At 44.6% G+C, this 16,561-nt stretch overlaps 1 protein-coding gene across 1 annotated transcript in view; it reads right to left on the bottom strand.

The window, feature by feature from the left end:
• Positions 1 to 4,658: 4,658 nt before the first annotated feature.
• The window catches only part of LOC146809720 (urotensin-2 receptor-like), a 36,822-nt gene continuing 24,919 nt past the window's right edge, over positions 4,659 to 16,561 (bottom strand). The window contains exon 2 of the mRNA XM_085616557.1: positions 4,659 to 6,600. The gene's annotated coding sequence lies outside the window, so the exon portion shown is untranslated. The remainder of the gene's footprint in view (positions 6,601 to 16,561) is intronic.

The raw sequence follows: 16,561 nt of genomic DNA, 5'->3' as shown, positions 1-16,561 counted from the left end.
TGGACAATAACATCACAGACACGTTGTCTCATTCACAGTGGCAGAGATTCTGTGGTTTGGCGCTCAAAGCAGATCTGATGAAGACCGTGGTACTGATGGAAATTTGGGAACAAGGAGACTGAGAAGTTTGGAACTTTTAGAAAAGTCTATTGCACCAAGTACCAGATCATCATGCAGGTAGGCATGGGAAGAATTTTTTAACAGCGCTGTAGGTAGGAGAGGGCAAGATGAGGAGAGTTTGGAGAACAGATGTAATAATGTGGTGCACTTTATCATAAGTAACATTCACAGAGGAATAGCAGCCACCACAATTGCTGGAAAACTGGCTAGCATTAGTTTTTACAGTAAATTATTTTGGAATTATGAACCCACAACAGGGGAGACGGGCAAAAGATTGTTGCAAAGGTGGTCAAATGAGAAAAGACGGGTGGGTAACTGGAAAGAGCCAGTGACAATAAAGCTGTTATTGCCTTTGTTTAAGGCCTTAGTAAGGTTTGTTTTTATAAGTTTGAAACATTATTGTTTAAGTTGTGTTTGTTATGGTTATTTTTTGGGGTGTTTATGGTTTCAGAATCAGTAGATAAGGACAAATAAGGTGGTTTGAAGGTGGACAGTGTTGAATAATCTGAAGGTAAATTGAGGTTGTACTTGAAAAGATCTAGGACTGATCAAACAAGGAAAGGGGCTAAGGTTATCTTCATAAAAGGTTCAGTGTGCCCAGTTAGGGCTTGGCAAGAATTTAGAGCAGTGTAGGGGGGGGGGCACAATCATCCTGGGTGTTTTGTCGTGCAGATTGAAAGAGATTATCAGCATCTCAAATGTTGGTGGTTATGAGGAAAGTTTTGTTTGAACTATGGGAGAATCCTAGAGACGTTGTAACACATTTCTTTAGGATTGGCGCAGTGTCTGAGGCAAACAGACCGGACTACTCAATGAAAGAAGTAATGAAATTGGGCAGATGGTCATCAGACTATTGTGTATGATAGATCAGGCCGTTGCAAGAAGTATAAAGTTTTAGGTTAACACATTTTCGTTTTATTTTAGGTTGTGTAGGGAGACCGAGCTTGGCGACTCTTTCGATATGGATCGTTGGCCATTCTTTTGTTAGTTGGGCAGGGAAACATGCAGAAAATCGTCCTTTTGGAAAGAATTTGGGTTTTCTTTCAGATTAAATAAAAATTGAATGGGTGACAGGGAAATTAAGGGCAGTCAATTGTTACTATTCTTATCAGATTTGGTACAAGTAAGACCGTACCCAGATATAATGATAATGTATTTGGGGAAAATGACCTGGTACTGTTATCTGGTTTGGCTTCTTGAAAGAAATGAAAAATAATTGTGAGTTTATTGGCACACTATGGTCAAGGACATGTATGTTTTGGATGGCGTTGGTGGCAAGAAGAGTTTGGGGAGAGGCAGTTAAGTATAAGGCAGTGGAAAGGGCTAGGCGGAAGGTAAATAGAGAGATGCTGCACTTTTGCAGAGCAAGAGGCATAGGGCGGATTGTACATGGTGACATTAAGAAGGAGAACCTAATGTTTTATCGCCAAAATGGAGAACATTTGTCTTTCATGGAGAAATAACTATATTTGCTGGAAATAAGGAACCATTCGACTCCAAAGTCAGCAGAGAACACATGGTGTTGAGAGGGCATTGGCTGTTGGAGTGACAGCCAGGCTGACAAAGAGCATTTGAAGGCTTTTAGGGACGACAACCCCTGTGCCTTTTTTGGACCAATTTTCAGTGAGATCTGGGGGAGGGGGAGAGCTTCAGATTTTCCTACAATCACGCTGGCATTTAATGTTAAAATACATTATACAACAAGGAGGACGCATGAGAGGGTTTAATGGGGCACTGGAAAGGAATGCAGATATAGTTACTAAGAGAAAGCACAACATTTTGTAAAAATCTACATTTTTGAAGACTTCCAAAACAGAAAGAGGGAGGGTGTGGGTATGTTTTTGTTTGAGTATAATTAAAAATCTCTGGTGAAATGTGACAGACACCTCACTATACCCGACTGAAACCACTTCTAACCAACTGTTTATCAGAAAATATATTTAGTAGGGTGACGTAAGCCTCGAAACCAATCCAAAAGTTACGCCCCTGCAATTTTCTTGAGGCGGTGGGAGAGCAGGAAAACCAAGGGGATAGATAGGGTCATGGGAGGTTAGTTATCAATTGTATTAGTGAGGTGGGGTTTTGATGACATATCGTAATGTAAATACGTTTTAGCTGCACACTTGTCCAAATAAAGCGGCCTTGGGCCTGTTTTATTCTGCGCCGTTTCGCCCGAAGTTCGGCCTCGTTAACTTTCGGTTGATGATCAGCACACACATGCTGCTTATCACCAGGCCAGTAGGTGGCGGTATTATTCAAGTAAATAGTGGCTCTTTCGTAGTCGCCACAACTACGTTCTCCCAAGCATGCACGTAATGATGTCATCAGACTCATCAAATAAACAGCAACTTCATTGTGGTTTGAAGTGGATAGAATTGAATGCACGGAACTCATCGTCTGTCCTAGCACACATATCTCGGTAAAGAAAGCGAGAGTACAGTTAAATATTTATTGCCAGAAAAAGTAACATTTTCTGCGTCGAGAAGCCAGCAATTCCTGCAGTTCTTGTTAAAATAATCACTGCGCGGGTGTGAGGCAAAGTGCAAGTTTACTTCGAGCGGGACCTCTAAATTGACATTTCAGTTGCCCACAGGTGATGGCTGCATTAGCAGAATACAATAACCGGAAAATTAAACTTACAAAGTGTGGTTGTAGAACCTTTAGCCTTCCCCTCTTTGTCCCAACCTGCCTGAACATCATTTAAATCGCAACTATAATTCCTGTACCTTTCAGGCGTTTCAACATATCCCCTATAAGGCCATGCTCTAAAACGGAAAGCAAGCTGCAACCAAGCAGGCAGGTCACCTGGTACATATTATGTATGAGTGACTGTGTGGCCAAAAAGAAGGCACACTGTTTCTTTAAAAACCCAGTGTGAAAACACGCGTGCTCCAATGGGAGCCAACACGTGTGTATTTAAGTGCCTCCGGCTGATGAACCCTTCTTGGAACAGGCATTGAAAAAGCCATTTAGCCGAAACGCGTCTGCCCAAGCGCTTCAAGGACCGCACACAACTATCCTTGTACATACATCCCTGGTGATTCATTAAACTCGCTGGCTGTGTATCTGAGCTGTGTCGACCCATTCTTGAAGCAGAGTGGGATTTGGGAGGAGTGTGTGTATATATATATATATATATATATACATATATATATATATATATATATATATATATATATTCACTGAAAAAACCATAGGTTTCACACACGTTATAGTTAGGAATTAGCATTTAAAAAACCTTGCAAATTCACTGAAAAAACCATAGGTTTCACACATGTTATAGTTAGCGGAAATTTTACTGATAAAAAACCAATGAAATTGCCCCGTTATAGTTAGTGCTGGCAACTATAACTCACGCGACCGCAATCCTCTGCTGATGCTAATACTGTATTTAGACACTTATTTGCCCATGTCTTCTTCCATACATTTTTAGCTATACATATATTACAAATATTTTTTTTTCATAAAGACACATATGTCATCAGCAGAAGATTGCGGTCGCGTGAGTTATAGTTGCCAGCACTAACTATAACGGGGCAATTTCATTGGTTTTTTATCAGTAAAATTTCCGCTAACTATAACATGTGTGAAACCTATGGTTTTTTCAGTGAATTTGCAAGGTTTTTTAAATGCTAATTCCTAACTATAACGTGTGTGAAACCTATGGTTTTTTCAGTGAATTTGTACGGTTTTTTAAATGCTAAGTGACTTTACGCCATTCGTGGCGTGCGCGCCCACTTAACGCAGTTCGTTCCGTGCGCGCACGGTGCGCTTCGCGCACCGTGCGCGCACAGTGAGCACGCGGTGCGCTTCGCGCACCGTGCACCCACTTTACGCAGTTAGTGCCGTGCCCACGTTACGCTAGATGGGCCATGTACGCACGATGCGCTTCGCGCACCGTGCGCACATGGAGGACATATTATGCGCTTCCTTGTGATAGGTAATCTGTTGAAATTTTTTGGGAAAATTTTCTGTGCTCTGATAAGCCATGCACAAATGGTGGCCTTCGGCCACCATTTGCACAAGGGGTGGAGAAAGTGTGGATAGTGTTTTTTTTATTTTTATTTTTATACCGTACGCTTACGGTAAGCGTACGGTAAGCGTACCCCGCGAAATTGCCGAAAACAAAATAATGCCGTTTTTGCTCTTGGGGGATGTTTGGGGACTCCCTCAACATGACTATGTGAGAGGGAGTTGTCAAAACATCCCCGTAACATGTTTTTGGCCATCATGTTTGATACATAACACTCAGTGCGGTAGACAAAATGGCGGACGCCGCTTCCTGGTTTCTGCCGATTCGAATGTTTACTAAGATCTAAGAGCCAATCAGAATCGCGCTCGCGCACGCCACCGTACGCTTACCGTAAGCGTACGGTAAGCGTACCGTAAGCGGGCTCAGATATATATATTGATTTAAAGGCTATTTTCTCAGAATCTACTGAACAGATTTACACCAAACCTACAAAAGGCACTTCCTTGACCTAGGGACTACCTCTCTGCCAAATTTCTAGTAATTCTGTTCAGCCGTTCGGGCTGTAGCTCGTTCTAAAGGTCCTATGGAAAAATGCATGGGAAAAACGCGTTTTGGGACCCCCCTTTTATCTCAGCCCCCGCTTGACGAATCCCCCCGAGACTTTCAGGGTAGGAGCGGAGCGTAGCGCCCCACCTATTTTGAGAAATTCGCGAGGATTCGTCGACCGGCGCCAAAGTTATTCAAAATAGAATGTTGAGGTTTTCCTATGGAAACGTGGTCCTAACTATAACTACCTACTGGCGACCGCCAGTAGGTAATATATATATATATATATATTTATTTTTTATTTTTTTGCTTATGCTTCCTGGAGAATGGCTTTGTCCTGGTGTCCTACCCTAATCAGTAATACTAGAAGGCTTTCGACAGCTGTTTGTTATAGAGAAACATCCATTTGTGTCTTAGAGGCGACCTATTGGGGCCTCGTCACGTGGTCTCGCACGGCTTCTCTTCTAATGGACGTCTTTGGTTTCTAGGTTTCTTCAAGCAGACACATGCCGTGAAAGGGCGGCGGGAGCCTGGCAGGTAGGAAGGACAGACCCCTAACGGGGCACTGGAAAGTGGGTTGCTCTGTTTGCACCTTAACCCTACTTCCTATTGAGAAGTGAGTCACCAGTCGGACCTGCACTGCGGGCTGAGGACTCAAACCTACTGCCCATAATATCTATCCACTAATGCTGAATGAGACGATCTCGTTCACCATATAATGTCTTAATTATTTGTATCTCAATAATATAGCAGAGGAAGATGCTGTGTTTACAATATTCCATTCAATAAGTTTTTCTAACGAAACAGAACCGCACTTGGGCGTGATATATCTCAGTATTTCTCTTCCACTTATAGGGCTTCTTGTGAGGCTCTACAAGTGTCCTCTTCGGAAAATGAATTGACACTGGAAGAATTTATTAGAGCAATTTAAAAAAAAATGGAAGGCAAGCAAGCAAGTGCTGGGTACTGATGGGAAAGGCTTCTCTGAGCTACTCTATGAAATCATATTGCACTAGCTTCCCATGCGTCAATGGCTGCTCGCGTGCTTTATTTGTGGCCCGCAGCTCATCAGAGTCTCGGCTCTTGTATATGACAGATTTTAGCCCATGATTCACATGGTGGCCTGTTTTTTATCCCGCTTGCTCCAACATATGTGTTTTTAACAATCTGTGCATTCATCTCAGGTCGTCTTCGGCGTCACTGAGTGAGTGCAGAAACAGGAGTGTATATTATAGCGAATGGGATCCAGGCCCCAACCTTCCAGCACGAGCAGCAAATGTCTAATAAATATTATTTACAGAGAGATTCTGCAGTGAACGTCAGTGTTCCAGGCTGCCACCCGTGGGCACAGATGCAGCAGAACAGTGTGATTGAACCTTGGCTGAATGCTATTCTGTGCCCAGGAAGTAGGGAGGGGTCAAAGGGCGGGCCTGAGGCTAGGCTATTGTTAAACATGTGCCACTCCAGATACATTTAGGTATTTTTACACCCCTTAATGTAATTATTTTCGCACGCCCCTTCTTGGGTGGAAACAAAGATATTTTGTGCCACACCACGTCAAACCAAGCCTAAAGTGCATGCAGGTCAATGTGAAGGAAGCCACCCCCATCGCCCCATGGTTCACTGCGTGCCATGGCCCGGCCACCAGGCGCTTCGATGGTACTCCATGAAACATAGGCGTGAAGCCCACTGTGCCACAGAAGTGCGACAAAATGGCCGTCAATGGCGCCTCCAGATGAGCTTCAGTGGAGGCTTTTCCCTTAGGTTCAGTTGTGATGCGGATTTCATCCTTCCAGTCTATCTCTCTATGTGTTAAATCTGAAGAAGTGAAGACTCCAGTGAGAAGATCTCCGCGGTGACCTTTAACCACTGTTCTCATTGGTAGATGTCCTTCCAGCACGCAGAGAGGATTGGAGTCTGCCAGTCACAGGGGTGGTCTCATGGATTCCTCGTCCTCCTGTCTGGAGAAAAGAAGAAATGCAGAAAACATGATACGTCATAGTAAACACAGGGAGGTCTAATGAGAAAGATGAGTTTGCATTTTAGTTCACGTTCAGTTGACTAATAATGTTAAATGTCATTTTAAAGATACTGTGTGTGATGTAACCGACTGTGAATTACTTTTAACTATGTGACTTGTGTCCAGTGCACTTTGAGTGACTATGCCAGTGGAAATAACTTGACACAGAATAGTTTAGCGAAATAGTATCTCTAAAAAGACAAGGCGAGGGAAAATATCCAATCTGTCGGTACAGTGTCATAATAAAAGTGCATACAGTATACTTGCTAGTAGAAATTAAACTTTTCTAAAAGCCTGGCCTGCTTTTTAGTAACAAGAACCAGAATTCTCTTGAACCTGGATGGATAAATTAATATCTACCCACTGGTGGTGAATTAGACTATCTCGTTCACCATACATTGTCTTCATTATTTTTATGTTATTAATATAGCTGGAGAAGATGCTGTATTCACAACATTTAATTCAATAAAATATTTCTTTAGAGCAGAACTGCACCTGGGCGTGATATATCTCAGAATTTCTCTTCCACTTATAGGTCTTTTTATGAGACTCTACATGTATCCTCTTTGGAAAATGATTTGACACTGGACAGCAATTTTTTCATGTTAAAAAATGGAAGGCCCCTGGTCCTCATGGTTTTTCTGCCGTATTTTAAAGAAATATACTAGAATATTGCCCTCTAAGGGCACTAGAACCTCATAATTCTTTTGATAATACACAGGATTCTGTAATAAACGTCAGTATCTAATTTCTTTAAAATCAGCGACTTGTGACACACCCAGTCGCCAAAACGAAACTATTATAAGTTATTCCAGCCGTCACTATGCGAGGTGAAAGGCAGGTCAGGTCACAGAGCTTACCTGAAGCAGCTGATAGCTTACAATGACGAGTAGAAAGAGCATGTTTAGTTTTGCACTCCTTAGATAGGGAAAAGCTAGAATCGTTCTGCATGTTTAGACTGCGTCATTGTTTTTAAAAGGACTTCTATTGAACAGTTTCAAATATCTGTTTGCAACTAATATCTAACAGGTTTTTGATACCTTTAATTTTACACTAGACATTTTATTTGTATTCTTCCTTTGCAAATATGCTCGCTCTGTCATATGAAAGAGCTACACACCAAGATTTGAAGTAGTCTGTGGGAAAGGTGATGGTGTGACCCTGTATTATATACGATAAAGTTGCATAACCTTATAAAGCAACTCGGCCTTCACCTTGTTCTCATATATATGGTTATGGAACGCCTCAGTGACTTGCAATACCCTTATAATGTGCGGCAGGGGGGTACTTTATCCCTTATATAAAGAAGGTCCAGTTACATGAATGTTCCTTGAAGCAGTAATTTGTTTAATCTGAGATGCCTGTTAATGGATTATCAGAATTATCCTGCTCCGAGACTTGAATTCTGTGCGCCCAACATGATTAAAAATTAGAAATCTGGATTTGTTAAGAGAAGATGATTTTTTTATAAAGCTAGCTATTTTCAAAATAATTAGTAAGGCTTCTCTGTTTAACTCACCTTTTGCAGCTACTAAATTAGATGCTGACATATCATTTGATCAGTTAAATTGGGATTTTATATCCAATTATTTAAATGGCATGAGATTGGATCCAAGTTCATTAATTATAACTTTATTACAAAATGTCCCCAAGGCAGCAGTTTTTGTTAATAGTATTCTATCACCATATTTTCTCCATAAGAGAAAGATAAGACAGAGGTGCCCTCTTTCATCTGTCTTATATATTTTGGCATAAGAACCTTTTCTAGCTAAATTAAAACAAAACCCTAGCATTAAAGGTTTTCAGGAAAATCTTTAGGTAGAAACTGAACATTCCACCTGTATGGGTGATGCTCTTTTATATGTTAATGGCCCTGATACAGCATTGCTGACTTTTTTCTCAAAGGTTCACTTGTATCCTGAATTGTCCGGATGTAAACGTGCTATTACTAAAGCAGAGGCTCTTCTCCTGTCTGAATATATGCCACTAAAGGCATGTTTAAGAACTATAGCTTGTTATGGGGTAGTTCAAAGATTAAGGGTCTGATTCACAAAGGTGACTTACACTGCTGAGGAAGGTTACACTCTTGAGTAAATTCACTACTTATCAATAGTCACAAACTCAGAATGTAAATTACTACTGGAAAAGCGCAGATTTAAGAAGCACACTGAGCTAATTAAGCAGAGAAGGAAATATTGCATCTCAATGCGGGGTCATTCACATCAGCCTTCCTAGGTTTTACATTATGGTTTTATGAATGGTATCTTGATGTTATCTTAGAACCAGCTAGTAGTGAGCCATATGTTCAATTTAGAATGAATACTCTGCTGTTAAACAGCTTCTGTGCAGAATGGTCAGAAATATTGCGTCCGAGCAGATCGTGTCCATCCTGTACATTATTTGGTGGGACATTTGCCCACTTTCTCTTCTTCTGTACTACATACATTGTTCAAAGATGTAGGAGGATGACACCGATATTTAGGCTGTTGGAATCCATGCACTATGCTGAGGCTCTAAGGATCCTCAGAAACGGATCCAGTAACTTGATTGTATGTAGTGTGGCTAAGGGGCTCAATATGATGGCGGAAGGACCGCCACGGTCCTTCCGCCATCATACTGAAAATTCCCACTGCCAAATTAGGATTGCGGTGGGACTCACAATGGTTCTGCGGCGGACGGAAAGTCCGTCCGCCATGGTGCCGCAAGGCGGTCCTTTTCCGCCTGCCTTGAGGAACCCAGAACCAGGGCAACATTGCGGTGGTGCCGTGCAGGCACCGCCGTAGTGATTACGTTATGCCCTTCCACCTGTCTTTTTGCGGCGGATATCCTGCTTCAAAAAGAAAGGCGGAGTATGGCTTTGGGGGCCCGTTGCTTGCCCCCTCTGTGTGTGTGGGGGGGGGGTGCACTGGGGGGGTACCATGTCCATGCACCAAGTGGCAGGCACCATGTGGTGCCTGCCATGTTGTGCAGGGAAATGCTGTGTATGTCACAGTGTGTGCAGTAGTCTGAAAGCTAAAGCCCTGTGAGGAATTAGATGATGATGTGATAGAAACAATACTTGTACATTATGTAATATGGTATTCATTGTTTTTATTTGAAATGGTTTTATTGCCATACTGACTCTATTTTCTTAAGTGAGATCTTGAAAAGAACGAATTCACCCCACACAATACTTTGCTAAGGGTAGCGTCTCTGAACCACACCGTACCAGAAATACTAACACCACCGAATACTGTGCTATGAGGTCATCTCTCTAGGATATTGTGCTTGGATAATCAATGTATACACAATACTGTACCAAAGAAAAGCTTCCTAGCTCTGCGCAGAGGATCTCTAGAGCCCATCATTTCATGAGGAAGTCCCACGTAGTGCTCTCATTTATTAAAATCCACTTCTAATGACTTTAGGATGAAGCGAGGTGTATTCATGGGTAGCTGGACATAACTATATATCCTTCGGAGAGTTGGCAAGGGTGGTGAGGCATCCTAACACCTCCTGAAAAGGAAGTGCCATTCTCCTCTGTCCCTCTTCTCTTTGCCGCCATCTTCTTTACTCAGGGTCCAGCGAGAGGAGGTGCTCTGCCCAGGACTCCTATCGAAACGCGCAAGCGTTTACTTTGGGCTCAGAGTATTGGCTTTCTTAAGTTTCGTTTGTTTTTATTCTGATAAACAATAAGGTTGTGCGACAACGAGGGTAGTCTCAAGATCCCTTGAACTATTCATGACTAGAGGCTCAGGCAGTGGAAACCTTAAACAAAGCCTTAAGCATAATTTGTTAATGTCACACTCAGTAAGTAACTCAACATTAAAGTATCCGTCTTCAGAATAGGGTCTACAAGGTATGGATTGTGGCAAGGTACAAGGGAGGAAGACCGGAGGGAAGGAGAGGTAAGAGGGGATTGGAAGACATAAAGGTAACCATCATTGCCATCATAATCATCAGCAATATAAGCCAATCAGGTCTTCCACGCCCATCTCAAAGGACGGCCAGCCTCAGGCAACCACTCCCACAAATACCACCAGTCACCACTGCGGATGAGTTCTTCTCTCCTTTCAAGAACGAGCAAGCAGCCTGGGGGTCAGATGGGGGGAATGTCTTTCCCTCCCAGGACTCCTTTACTCTTAAGTGTATTCCACAGTGTTGCTGAAATTCCATGATTCAGTCATTCCTTTCACATTTTCCTCTTCTCCTGGGTCGCAGCACTAACAGCTGGGAACCGGAGGGTCCTGCGATTGTCATACTGTAGGTCATGTTTCAGAGCTGCTGCCTTCTTTAAACATCCTCCCACAGGTCACCATTGGTCAATATCACCACTGTTGCACCACTAGAGGGGCCGCCAGGCTTCACTGGACCTTTGCAAAGCTGAAGAGACGCCTTTTTAAATAAGGGTGGGCATGACCAACCGTGAAGTGTCCGGTCATCTGCAAAGAAGGATTGCATCGCCATCAGCTCATCATTGACTTCACTCAGTGGGAAACACTGAGGGGCACATTTACAAGCCCCTTGCGCCACTTTTGTGTCACTTTTAACATGAGAAAAGTGACGCAAAAGTGGCGCAAGGGGCTTGTAAATCTGCCCCTGAATATGTAGATATTCACCACCCTTCTCAAGCTATCCCGCACCCCCATTGTGCCATCTAGCGCAAGGAGGGCAGATAGAGTATTTTGCTTAATGTCTGCTCCTTCCTGGAGATCCAGATCATCAGTGGCCAGGCCTCTCTCCATCCTTTGAACTTATCCCACCCCCGAGTCCACCCCTGCTTCTACATTTGCAAGATGTCCCCTCACTGCACCATAGTATCTTCACCCCTCCATATTCTGGTTATTAGCTTTAAGGCGCTTGCAGCACATTCACCGAGAATCGGTCTCTGTTCTCCTCCTCTGCCTCTTCCCTCTCCTCACAATTGGAGGGAAGACAACATGTGCCTCGGCATGGAAGTGCCTGCCATAGTCCGGTTCCTTCAGCATAGCCGCTGCCTTCACAGTATGGCTGAGCCCCCACTGTAGAAATCCAACTAGCCACTTCGGTCCTGTGGGTCCTACATCACCACCCCACCCCACCCCACTCCTCCTTCAATCGGGTTACCCAGCATCACTGCTCCTAGTCTGTCCCAGTTACACCAACCCACCCACCCACTGAATCCCCAAGAGATCGTCACTCATCTATGAACTGGTCTCATCGCTCAGGGAGCCGCCTCTGCCGGGTGCATGCTCCTTACAACCAGTGGCATCTTTACGCATGGGCACGCTGGGCAGTTGCGGGGGGGCATGGAAGGGGGGCACGAGCATAGGGGCTCTACGCACACCAGAATTTAACACTCATTTTCCGTTTAACATTGTTATTCCTGTGAGTGGTTGTGCAGGCAGGGCTCGGTGCACTGCTTTGCCCGGGGGCCTATAATGCTGTTAAGACGACCCTGCTTACAACAGCTGCTGTCTCCAGCAGGGTCCTCCACATGCCCACCATCTTGCTTCTACCTCAATGAAGGACGAAGCTCCTCAGGCCTCAAAAGGCATTTCCTGCGGAGCACCAAAAGTCAGAACAAAACCCACCAGTGCTCTACCATGTAGGCCTTACTATGAGCCCCGAAGGAAAACTCCTAAGTTGTGAAAATGGCGTCGGCCGGTGAACACGCCCAGAGGTGGCTAGAAGGCTCCGAAAAGGGTAGCCATGTTGAGCGCTGCCTTTCCTGCCCCCTTGTCTTTCTGCAATTGTGACACGAGTAGGGTGACCAACCGTCCGTAAATTTCACGGACAGTCCGTAATTTCGGCCGTCTGTCCGTTGTCCGTGAAGGATTCTTTAACGGACGCCATTTGTCCGTAATTTTAACCGGGCACCGATCGCACCACCCTAAAGCCGGCACAGCTTCCACCCACCACCTCCTTGACTCCGATTCCGTTGAGGTCGGGTGTAACAGACTTCGATGCAGTACCAAAGCTCAGATACCCAGCAGCATTGGAGGGGCACAGCGGGATGGCAACCCTCACACCTTCAGCCCTTGATGAGCTGTTAAGAGGTGCTTGAAGGTGACTGAGAGGGAGGGGCTGCAGCTTCAGGAGCAGGGGCATCTATTCAGATGCAAACAGCCCTGAATGCGTCATGTCTCTGCAATTTAGAGGGGCCTCACACATTTCCTTCCTTCCCAGGACCCCAAAAATCGTAGAACCTGCCCTAATTACACCGAGGCAGCACGTGGTTCTCTTCACAGAGCTTAATTACTGTTACTAAATTGTAAGCAAACCTCGGTTCTTCAAACATGCAGTTACAATGTAATAAAATAAAGAAATGGCACAATCGCACCCATACTGATTAAGTATGAAGGACAATCAGTTAAATCAGTTCTCTTGGATTATCTCCTTTAAGTACTGTACATCACAGTGGGGGATGGCAAAACTAACATTTTGGAAAGAGAGCCTGTCTTCTCGTTGTGGTGTCCAGGCCCTACCCCACCGTGGAAGAGACCAAGATGATACTAGAATACTGCATGCCCACCCCTGTGCCCACCCTGGTGGATCCTGTTCCCCCTCCTGTGATGGCTCCTGCTCCCCCCCAGTGATGGCTCCTGCCCCCCCCCCCCGCCTGTGATGGCTCCTGTCCCCCCTGTGGTGGATCTTGTCTTCGCCCTGGGTGGCTTCTGCCCCAGTCCTGGAATGGCTCCTGCAGCGAGGGTGAAGTTCTTGATGGGCCTCTTCTCAAAAAGGCTCAGCTCAAAATTAATATGAAAAGGTGGGCGAGTGAGTAAGTGAAGGGATGGGTGGATGGCTGGATGAATTAGCGAAAGGGTGAATGGATGAATGAAAGATTGACTAGATGGATAATGAGAGAGGATGGATGGATTGATGAGAGAAAAGGTAAATAGCTGGATGTATGGGTGGAAGGGTAGCTGGATGGGTAAAAGGGTGGATGGATGAGTGAAAGGATGGATGGATTGATGAATTGATAAGTGCAAGGGTGAATGGATGGACGGATGAGTGAAAGGGTGGATGTAAGGATGGATGAGTGTGTGAAAGGGAGAGTAGATGGACAAAAGGATGAACAGATGAGTGAAGAAGTGAAAGGATAAATGGATGAGAGAAAGGATGGATGAGTGACTGGGTCAATGGATGGATTCATGAGTGGATGAGTAGATGGATGGGTCGATGGAAGGAAGGATGGCTAAGTGAAAGGGTCGATGGAGAGAGAAAGGGAGGATGAATGGATGACTGAAAGGGTGTATGGGTGGAAGGAGGAGTGACTGGGTGGATGGATCGATGAGTAAGTGAAGGCATGGGTGAAAGGGTAAATGGCTGGATGGATGTGTGACTGGATGGATGGGTAGAAGAGTGGATGGATGAGTGTACAGATGGATAGGGTGAAAGGGTGGATGGATGGATAATGGATAGATGAGTGAAATGATAGATGGAAGGATACATGATGGATAGGTTTGCAAATGGTTGAATATGTTTGGATATGGCTGGGCTTTCTTATATACTATTGCGCGACCTCCTCTGATGTGTCTGTAAAACTTACCTATTGTCCTGAAGTTTTGTCCTGAATTTTGACTTCCTGTCCTGAATTTGTGTCCTGAATTTTGACACTTTGTCCTGAATTTTTACACTCACCGTCCTGAATTTGCACCAATGCCAGTTGGTCACCCTAGACACGAGTAGCATGACTTTTTATTATGCGTTTACATACAACACATGCCTTGCTGTTAGTTGAAATTGTCATTGCTCATTGAATGCACGACAGTAGCTTAAAGTCTAAAAGTCAGGCCAGGACATTTTTAACTCTGGCCTCTCCGCTTTCTGCAGACTTACAAATGATATGCACTCAGTTGTCACATATTTTTCTGCTGCTCACATTAACAAACAGGAGAAGGCCTTTTTCTACTCTCTGCAGTATTTTGGGTTTCGTGGGAGCTGGGGATCTGTTTTACAAGAGTTATTGACCCTGCATGGTTCCCTTTCAGAGGCGCTGGAGAGATACAACAGTGGCAGCTTCTCTGTGCTTCCTGGAATCTGGACGGAGGCGTTGTTTACTGTCCGGTGCAGCAAACACAGAAGCGGAACAAGAGCTGCATAGATCACCATGTAAAATATGAAAGATAAATATTCTGAAATTACTAAGCAGGAAATCATAACATAGGCAGGACTTCGACTAATTTGTTAGGGGTGCATGATGAAATATGATTGCGGTGTAACTAGCGTTCACCCTTTTACCCATTTTAGTCTCTGAGTTATTAATAATCATGTTGATAATGTTTCTTATCTTATTGGTAGGAAAATATCATATGTTAACTATTAGTTGTTGTAATGTCCCATCACTTCAGTGTGTGCTAATTTCGGGGTTCAGGCAGAAGTCTACAATATTAACTGTTAAATAGATATTCTCTGACAGGCTTGTCTGACTCCTAACTCCCCACTCCCCACTCCCTTGCTCACATTATGCACAACTCAGCAGGAGGAGTGAGAGACACCTGACGGGTTTTATTTTCTCCAAAATGGTTGCAGTGTTCTTTTGGGCTTTAAGAAATTAACCGTGCGTAACCCTGAAAATTCTGGGAATGTGGCAATGGCCCGAGCCCCTTTTCATTTATAGGTCTGGCCTAGAGACAGTTTCAGCTGTCACCATTCTCACGTGTCAAAACCCAACAACCAGGCAGAAAGAGGGGTCTCACCTGTGTCCAATCACTTGGGCCTAGGGGTCACTCAGTCACACAGGTAGGCTGGGTGCAGGGTGAAAGGGGCACGCAGCAGAGAGTTCTCCAGTGAGATCGCTGGGGATAGAGAACCGAAATTCAGAGGTAGGACCCAACTGAGACATTGCATTGCTAGTACTCCAAAGTGGTACACTTTAAAGATCCTGTTCTGGAATCAAGACGACTGGACACAGCCAATGAGTCACTTCCTCAAGGAGTGTAGTGAGGACCGATCTTTGTGTTTGTCTGGGGGCCGGAAACACCGGACCCTCTGGTCACGCGGAATCTTCTTATATTGATTCTGGACAGCTGAGCTGTAAGGCGACCGGGTGACCTGGTTCCCAAAGACCTCTTCAGCACAGGCTCAACCAGCTGGGCTTTCCCTGTTCTTGTTGGTTGGGGGACAGCTCCTGTCCTGTTACTGGCACTCCAGTTCCCTCCTGGCCAGGGTAGAGCAGTGTGGCTTTCCAAATTCAGAGTTTAAATCCTATAGGACGTGAACAGCAGCAGTGGTAGTGCCAGGGGGCTGTCCCAGGTAAACAAATCTCTAGGCTGATGCGCACGTTCTTTTCGTAATCCAGGGGAAGAAAAAAAATACTGGTTTCGTGGGGCAAGTATTGTATCGAAATGATGGCAAAACGAAGCATTCTTACCATTTTTAAACGCTCCTCCAATCAGGATGAGGTTCATCTCTCTGCCTCCTTCAGTCTTCCTTGTTAGCTGTTCAGGAAAGCAAAGGAGGTCTGGTTAAAGCTAGTCCTTGGAAAATAGGTATTGAATTTAGACCTGGTCAGCGTAGGCCCTGTAGTTGCTAGACGATGCCCGGCACAGGAGAGGGGTAAGGGACTCCGCCACTGTGCAGGCAGAGAAATGGTTTGGCATGGAACTGATGTAGAGTCCCACAAGCAGTGAGACACCTTAGAGCATCGGGTTTGGGACAGAGGGAAAAAGATCATGCAGGTTATCATGTTCATAGGGGCGATGAAGACCATTTTCAGGGAAAAGACTTCTGTGAAGATCCACATCTGGTTCACCCCAGTCACCCATCTGTCTATCTCTCTTTCTCCCTCAAGTCCATTGCAGAAAAAGAAAATGACAAATATAAAATGTTGGCCAAGTTGAGGAGGCTCAGATGTTCTAAGCCATATGTGGGCCTGAGCCCCTGCCCAGCTCCACATCAATATGGATTCGGAGCAATTTAGCTTCAATCAGATGAGCCAG

Source organism: Triturus cristatus, chromosome 7 (genome assembly GCF_964204655.1).
Source record: "Triturus cristatus chromosome 7, aTriCri1.1, whole genome shotgun sequence".
NCBI lineage: Eukaryota > Metazoa > Chordata > Amphibia > Caudata > Salamandridae > Triturus > Triturus cristatus.
Note: the sequence above shows the minus strand (reverse complement) of the source record. Positions and strands in the feature narration are given on the sequence as shown.